Below are 9649 nucleotides of genomic sequence, written 5' to 3' on the forward strand. Positions count from 1 at the left end.
TAGCAATGATTGTATTTGACTTATTAGTTTGAATATTCCTATGACATGTCTAGTATTTTCCACCTTTTGCAAGATCACACGTTATAATTTGATAAAAACATGATACCCTTTTTTCGGCAAAGGAATTGTAAGTTTTTTATTGTCTTCTTTACAAATTGTCTGACTATATGCATACACCACATTTAATTTCAAATTTGTGATTAACCTCATGACGTCCCATTTGGGAATATGGACAGTCAGACTTTTTGATGATTTAATATATTACATTTTTTAATTCGGTTCGTGGAAAAAAAAGTGTACGAAAAAGCTTTTAAGCATCTAAATGACACCACTGTATGTCCCACATCGCCAAGATAGTAATAAACAAGATGATTTATCATCTAAACAACAGTAAGAATCGAACTCTCTATCAACAGCTGATAAATTGACAGAACAGAATATTTCCCAAGAGGAGGTAGTTGTCTTAGGTTAATATTGTAATTCCGTATTAATCTGTTCTATTACTATGTCTCTCATATTCTGTGGCGTTACACTAGTGCAAAACAAGTAGTGTTCAACAGTAGTACATACACCTTGTCCTTTTCATTGTTAGCCATGGTGTTTTCAGTTTATTGTCGATTTATGAGTTTGATTGTCCCTCTGGTATCTTTCGTCCCTCTTTGAAAGCGTTTCCTTATATATATTTTGTATACTGGTTTATTATGAATCAAATTAAATATCCGTTTATCAATTGTTTATGAACTGTTAATATTTCCAGTCATCTTTCTCTTTTTCTACACTGATAAAACATGCTACGTACAAATGTGTCTCATTGTGTTTAAATGTAAAGAAATAATACAATTCTATTTAAAATGATAGAAATACATACAATGTTAATATTATTTTCGTCAGATATGGAAAAAAAATTAGAAATATCTTCAGTTGATATAGTTTCTGACGAACAAGAAATTTAAGAATTCTAAATTCTACAATAGATCTGACTGCATAATTCATATCATTTATCAAATTAATATAATTTCAGATTTGATTAAAATGACACGACATGAACCGCACACCAGGAAGTTTATCACTCATACTGTTCGATGTTTTAATATCTCGTGCGTCTACAATTCAGATCATGGATATGGTGTAAACTTCCCACTAACACCATACACCATTACACCATACATCATACACCATTACACCATACACCTTGTACCATAACACCATACACGTTACACCTTTGCACCATACACCTTACACATTACACCATACACCATTCCCAATTATATCTACATGATCCGAAATTACGCATAATGTAATTAAATTTCAAATATCAAGATTATTATTATTGTTTATTTTTACAATTCGAAAAAAAAATAATAAAAAAGAACTTCGTTTTCAGCCAATGAAATGTCGTACATCATCATTCACACCATTCCCTATCGCACGTTACACAATCACACCATTCCTCAAACACCATTACACCATTCCCCTTACACCATACACCATAGCACCATACACCTTACACCATATGTCATACACCATTACACCATACACGTTTTTGTGGGAAGTTTACACCATTCAAGGGCTGTATACGATATAGCTGATACAACACAATATACAATGCATCGCTGACATGTAAAAATGTAAGGTGATGAAATGAAGTGGTTACGCCAACAAACATTGTCAACCGAAGTTATATACTTATAGATAAAATGATGATATAATTATTTTCGCAATTAAAGAAGATCGACTCGATTGATATGTTTCTTTTGAAACAGTATACTCTATTATTCGCTCATTTATTAAAAAGTTGTAAAATGTTTTAATATTCTTTTAAATTTATGTTAGATATTTGTCGGTATTAACATAAAAAAGAAATCTCAAAATTACTGTCTGCTGATCCATTTGTTAATTCTAGAAGATAATTGCATTTTCTAAATTATAGCATTTGCTCATGTTTCTACTGCATTTGATTTTGTGACCATGTACCATTCCGCTGATTTATAATAATAGATCCGGATGAATTATGTATTGTACACATGCAGGAATACTATATATCACAAAGTTTACATGCATATTCTGTAGTTTTGAACTAGTATGAATTTCGCTATATATAATGGACAGTTATGACTGATAGAACATCAGTTGTAATATGCATTGTATAACCACATCAAATGTCTAAAATGATATTGTTATATCTTCACTAATGTTTTAAACGTATAAGTCACTGAGCTTGTTTTCAACCCACAGACCGTGGGGAAAAATACACATTTTGATTAGTTATAGCGAAAGAAAACATGTAACCTGAACAATTTTGATATAGAATGTAACAAGATATACTTTATAAAGTGAATTTAGAATATAGAATACAAAAACGGTCCGTGTTAGTTTTTGCTACTATACCAGGAAATAGAAGACAATACAGTTCTTCGTTATCATACTATTTCTGAGATATCTCTACTCAAGATGCTTAGCAAATAAATGAAAGAAAGCAAAGGTATTCCATATTTAAAATAAATATTGGTTAACAAAAATGCAATCAAAACATTTGTTCCTTCTAATGAAACTTTGGTAGAAAATAGCTGAAAGCATTATTATCTGAATGTAAATTGGCCGGTTTGATATAAATTTTATACCAATATGTGGAACAGCAGTAAACTACTATTGCCTTTATTTACTATTTTACAATTCTAGATAGCGAAGGATTATTTAAAGCATTTTTTGGATGTTTGATATACAATTAAAGGGTTAGCTTGTGTTAAAATTTGTTTGTTTATAAACGTTATTCATTCATTCAATCCAATTCTGATCTGGCTGTAGTTTGAAACCATAATCTAAGGTATTTCAGACATAATTGCCAAAGCCATCTCCTAGTACATGTAATTCTATCAAACTCTTACAAACCATCCCCTACAAGACATGCAAGAGATGAGAATAACACACAACACTTAAGTGAATGGACATCGTCTATCATTGTTCTTCCTTTTAAGATGATAGATTGCTATCCCAAATCTTAAAATCTGTGGCTTTCACATTTTAGAAAATAAAGTTAATTGAGCATGCCGTATGCATGAGTTGTGTTGTTTTCATTTATCCTGAATGAGTAATGTGGAAGAAATAAATAAAACGAACTTTGATAGTGGTAATTCGGTGTTCTGTTTCTTAACTTTCTTAATTTGCAATTATGATAGACATATATGACATTAAGTTAAATAACAGCAATACAAGCGCGGTTTCTTTTGTGTGTGTTTTTTTTTTCATGTTGCCGTCCATGCATTGATGTTGTGACATTTATAAATACCCCTTATCGATTGTTTTTTTTTTCTATTATACATTTGATAGCATGAAGGCTTTGGTAAATTATAAATCAAGAAAATACATATATGAACAAATTGATACATATCATCTGTTTAGATGAACCACGCCGATAAATCAGACTGGAAAAAATTGGGGCATTAGACACTTTTTTTTTGCAACAAAACAAAAAAGGTAGATTAACAATACATTTGTCAGGTAGCATTCGTTCTTATAATCATAAGGTGGGAACACATATCTTACTATTGAACTGGGATACATAATGCCGTTAGTTTTCTCGCTGGAATTGTTTTACTTTTGTCATTTTTCGGGCCTTTTATAGCTGACTGTATATCAGATTCATTCATTGGGTGTTTGTTTTTGACAAATTGCATTGAAATGAAACGATAGAATGTCAATACGTTTAATGACTTGAATTAAGCTATTATTGTTTTTGTTAACATTTTGTTTAATATTCACGTTAACGTTGATCGTAATAGACTAATTACACATTGGAAATTGGTAATTATAACGGTATTTTTTAATTGTTTGATTATTAGACTTTATAGTTCCAACCCATAACAATGCATTCTACATTACGTTATGACGTGACTCACAATTCTATTGATTTCCATAAATGTTTAATTAGTATTCAAAGCTTTCACAGACTCAAACACCCATCTGTCATTATAACAAAACAAATCATAAATTATTTAAACTAGATGTGCAGAAAAAGAGTCACGACTAGTAATGCAGGATTTAAACCTTAACATAGTCACTTCCCAGCAGGCACTCAACGTTGAATAAACGTTGAAATGTGATCAACGTATATTCAACGTTGAAACAACATAACATTTTCAACGTTGAGAAATAAACAAATATTCAACGTTGAATTAACGTTGACCATTTCAACGTTGAAATTCGAACGTTGATTCAACATTGAATCAACGTTATAAACTTATTAACTCATCGGGTAGGCCTACATAAAAAAAAAGCATTATCAAACGGTAATACCTGCATAACCGTAGTAGTATACACTTATGAAGGAAAGAATGAAATATAATTTTCGTTTTCACATTGATAACACAGTATAGTACCAACTATTGATTACTATTTCAGCTTGAGTTGTGTCACATTATGAGAAAAAAAGGGGGGGGGGGTAAATCGTTTGATACTAAATTTCTAGGGAATAAGAAATATAAGTTATTTATTTTATTTCACATAATGTTAATTAGAACATAAGGATAATATGTAAATAATTTGAAATAGCAAGTTGGGTATCAACAATGATCGCGATTTCTTTCATTCAAATTTTCGCGGGATTTGAACAGGAAGTTGGATTGCCCATGCGCATTATTTAAACCCGCACCTTCCTGTATTTCAAAAAGAATAACAAAGGACTAGTTTGCAGAGAAACTTTCCATTTATCACGTATTTTTATGGTATGTAGATGTTTGTATGTGGCTATCACGGTTTTTCATATTTATGAATTGTATTGAGAAACTCTGAATTAGTATCCATATTGCACAATCAGAGAAAAATATAACGTCAACATTCATTGAAAACAGATCAGAACACATGGAAGAGCCATCATATATATATAATTTCCTCAAGTTATACTATTTTTAAGAGCATTTAATGTGAAAAGCATATTTAGTTTCAAATTAAAGTTAAAGTTAAAATTGATGCATTTATTATGCTAAAAGATTCAAAAAAGAAAAATAGGGGGGATAAGCATGTGTTTACATTACTGTGCTCAGATAAATTTCCCAACATGTTTACTATACATACTATATACATGCGATTCGTTTAGTCAAACATTAAGGCTTGGTAAACCACATACTTTTTGAGATTATAAATTATAAATTTCAACTGGACAACAAAGTATACACCTTATCGCTATTTGTCCGCCATTGCTGGATATCACACAGGTTCCCGTAAAATGTTGACGTCATAAAACAAAATATCTGACGCCACAATGGAAAAGTGATGTTAATGACGTCAAAAGTTCAAGCGGCTGGGTCAGCCGGGATTAGCGATAAGGTGTATTGAATTTGAACGATCATGTGATGAAAATTGATACTTATTTTTACAAAAACATTTAATAATTCCAAAAAATAGTAGTATTTCACGCTATGTCTATGAGATGACAACTATAGAACATGTTCATTGATAAATTTTCACCTAATTAATCTTTCTACAAAAGACATTCTATTTTAGTTATTTTTTTAAACGAGTCAGTCTGATACTTATGATATCTGATCTTCAGGTGATCTCTGACGCCTGTTTACATTAATGTGTATGCAACCTGGCCCTGAATGTTAGCAGTCCATTATCATGAACATGCATTATTTATTTTACAGTTTCTTGTTAAACAAATCAATGGCTGAAATGCATCAAGTGGAGCAAAATCAAAATTCAGTTTTGGGAATGCCAGTCTTTAAAATCATCAAAGGTAGGTTTTTTGTCTGTATAACTTTATACCATTTGTGTTCAAAGATTTATCTGTTGTTTATTCTAATTTTGTTAACCTTACATACAAATAATGTACCATATATTATATTACATGGATGTTTGTTTTTATATTTGAACTATTCTAATAAAGCTATTTTTTTCTTGTTAATGGACTTGCCAGGGCAGTCATCAATAAAAAAAAACCATCATAGGTAAAGTGTTTACATTGTTATAGTTAAACCCGAAGTCTTACAAAACTCAGGTTGGAGCTTCTTCATAAACAAAAAACTAACAATAGTAAACATTAATGTATATATTTTTTTATTAATGAAACCTTTTTACAATATGTGCTTTGTCGTTATGGTTTTATTTATTTTCAATGCTTCTAGGAACAAATTGAAAGAGGCTCAAATTTAAGATATCTTTTCACGACATACAATTTATATTTATTATAATCTGATTTTTTCCAGAGGTTAAATATACTGCAAAAGTATAAAGATGTCATTGGGAAATACACATCTGATAAAGACCCCTCCTGCTTAAAGTCTACCGCAGAAAGATCTCGAAGTGGTGGAAGAATGATGACATGCAATAAGGACAAACAGAGACAAAGATAACAAACGAATTTATAAAATAAATATTGTATCAAAAGAAATATGATTGTATTACTTAATTTGATATTGTTCCTGAGTATGTATTCATTTAATGGTTTGTGCCAATTATTGGTGTGAGGGTAAAATTTATATTTATATATAAATAATATATTTGTATATGTAATCAAGGACCTTTGGTTTTTTAGCAGTCATGTAGCATCTTCTTATTGTAATACGTATTGCGATCATCTTGAACACAAGTTGGATCTAATTATGTCTTCATGCTGCTTGGGATATACTTCTTTTAAGAAGGGCTTAACATTTGTTGGTCGTTAAATTAAAACTACTTTCAACTTGTGAGAATTATTTAGAACTATATATATTCAACATCTTCTTTCCTTTCTGTTTGGAGATCCTTTCTGTGGTGTCGGGGATGTTGTTTCAGTAACAGGTGATGTATTTTTTTTTTAGATGCTTCCCATTTAGCTTATCTATTTGGTTTATATGTGTCTTGGTGAGAGAAAAACACATTAAAAAAGGTGTACACTCAGGCTGCCTACCATCTAACAACAGCAAAAATTTGGAGAGCAGGTAAAAATGTGTATGTAGCTTAATAATAAATTTCATTAATATACTTTCAACTACTATTCAACCTTGAATCAACGTTGAATGGATGTTGAAACTTCAACGTTGAAATGTCAACGTTAATTCAAATTTTCAAAATCAAACATGAATTTGACATTGTTTCAAAGTTGAGAAACAACCTTGTTTCAACGTTAAATCAACGTTGAGTGTCTGCAGGTTAGTGCAGGTATCTGACTGTTTAAGAAGTATTGTATTTATATTGTATTTATTATATTCATCATGATTGTAAACAACTTTCCGTGAATTAATTCTATTATTTTGAGACAGAATATAGAAGACATTATTGTTCAATAAACTACATGTGACTTTTTTCTTTGTAATACTGGTTATGTCAAGCATTTCTGTCAAGTTTTGTCATATTCAGTTCAATAGTTTGAGAAAAATCTAGTATAATGAAAGACGACTTCTACAGTCGATTCGAGAAACATTTCTTCGACAAATCAGAACCAAGCCGCATCAAGATATAATAGAGTGTGGACCAACGAATGAACACATATTCATCTTATCTGCCTACAAATAATTGAATATGATAAACAAGATGATTTTAAGAAAAAAATAAATACCACTTATGGACCTCTTCGTCTTCTTTACAAGGTATCTTTTGGTTAGTTTATACCATTCATTTCCTCAAAATTTCAACATTTGAGGCCAAAAATTAAATCAAATTGAATAAATTCACTCATTTATGGTAGAAATGGTATAAGAAATGAGTAATTGAAGCATTTTAGCAGAAGAAACAATCAATGTAAAAGTTTACTGTCTCCAAGGAGGTTTTCAATAAGTCCTTACGTAAAAAATAAATTTACGCCGCGTTCCAGAGACGGACGTAAAAGGCTTTTCGTTTAGTGAATAATTTGTCGTTACAGGATGCACTTTATAAATACAGATGTTTCTCAAACCACGCCTGTTACTAAATTCTAAATTGACCATTTGAGGCAGAAAATGTGTACTTTAATTGACAAATAGGCATACTCGAAGATGTAGACTGGAGACAGAGGCAGGATTGGATACTTTATATAATCTTGTATGTAATAATAATTGACTGCTAACCATTACATTTATAGTATTTTGATATGATTTCAATATGTTATCAAAACAGTTTTAAACAGATTCTAGGCATTTTTTTTATCAGAAAATATACAAATAGGGTAAGCTGGCAATTATTTAAGACTTGTTTTCAAATGATTTTAAAAATTGAAACAGGGGATAAAATGTACAGTAAAGAAAAACTTAGAGTACACACAGTGATTTTTTTAAGGCTATAATTCTGATATTTTGGGGAACATTTGAATATTCATAGAAAATTAATTTTGTTTACATACTGGTTCCCGGTTATGCTCTCTGTGTTCCATCTCACACAGACATAATTTGGGAATGTTACCAGTAAATGAACATGGTGTTTATGTATCTCAACTTGAACGATTCGCTCGTGTATGTAAAAACGTATTAAATTTTATCGAGAGAAATTTATGTATAACTGAAAAAATTATTACACCAGGGTTTTCGATATCACATATTGGTCAAAACAATTACTTATTTTATCATCGGTATAAGGAAATAAATCGTAAATATAACTCGACATGCAGACATCTTATACGTTCAGGTATTTCACATCCATTTTTTATGGTAATATTCTTTACAAAGCACAAAAATGTCAGTATTCACCTCAAAAGCTTACAAAACCTTTAAACAGACTTATTAAGAAGTGATATAGTTAGGATACTGTTGTCAGGTCATTAAAGATTGCATATTTTGGCTTTAATATTGATTTACTTATAGGGTCTTTGCATGGGAACTAAACACATTTATTTAAAAAAAAAAACAGTTGTTGGCATGACACGGGTTATTTTCTTCTCATATATTTTATGATAGTACTAAACCGCTAACGGGAGGGATATTCATATGATGAAGACATAATCTTTCAATCAGTTTAGTTGAGGTCTGGGGCTGGCATGTCAGTTGACTGCTAGTAGTCTGTTGTTATTTATATATGATTGTCTTTTTCTTTCTTTTCTTTTGGTACATCTGTTGACATCGGACTCGGACTTCTCTGAAACTGAATTTTAATGTGCGTATTGTTATGCGTTTACTTTTCAACATTAGCTAGAGGTATAGGGGGGGTGAAATCTAATACACATGTTGAACCCCGCCTCAATTTTGCGCCTGTCCCAAGTCCGGAGCCTCTGGCCTTTATTAGTCTTGAATGATTTTTAATTTTAGTTTCTTGTGTATATTTCGGAGTACTAGTATACATATTTTTAGGGGCCAGCTGAAGTACACTTACGGGTGCGGGAATTCTCGCTACATTGAAGATCCATTGGTGGCATTCGGCTCTTATCTGCTATATGGTCGGATTGTTGTCGCTTCGACACATTCCCCATTTCCTTTCTCAATTTTATTTGCATAGTGTGGACATTGAAATCTGTGGTAACCTTTCAAACGAGGTAGGGGTAGTTAAGAAAATGTGTGTTAGTTAAAACTCTGAGAAGTTCAGGGCATATAAACGTTGAAAATATGCCGCACAGCCCTATATTTTGACCTTTGAAAACAATTGTAGTGCATATGAACTTTCAATTTTTGGATCAGATTTTTTTCTGAAATTGCATTGTCAATATTTCAAGAAATGCAACCTACAGCATTTAAATAATTGCATCTACTTATTACTATATATTTATGTA

At 31.0% G+C, this 9649-nt stretch overlaps 1 long non-coding RNA gene across 1 annotated transcript; it reads left to right on the forward strand.

Moving 5' to 3' along the window:
* The first annotated feature begins 5435 nt into the window (after positions 1–5435).
* On the forward strand, positions 5436–6388 carry LOC143053466 (uncharacterized). Its single transcript, XR_012971360.1, has 2 exons — positions 5436–5734; positions 6204–6388. It is a non-coding gene; the product is annotated as an uncharacterized LOC143053466 (long non-coding RNA).
* The last annotated feature ends 3261 nt before the right edge of the window (positions 6389–9649 follow it).

Source organism: Mytilus galloprovincialis, chromosome 12, assembly GCF_965363235.1.
Source record: "Mytilus galloprovincialis chromosome 12, xbMytGall1.hap1.1, whole genome shotgun sequence".
Lineage (NCBI taxonomy): Eukaryota > Metazoa > Mollusca > Bivalvia > Mytilida > Mytilidae > Mytilus > Mytilus galloprovincialis.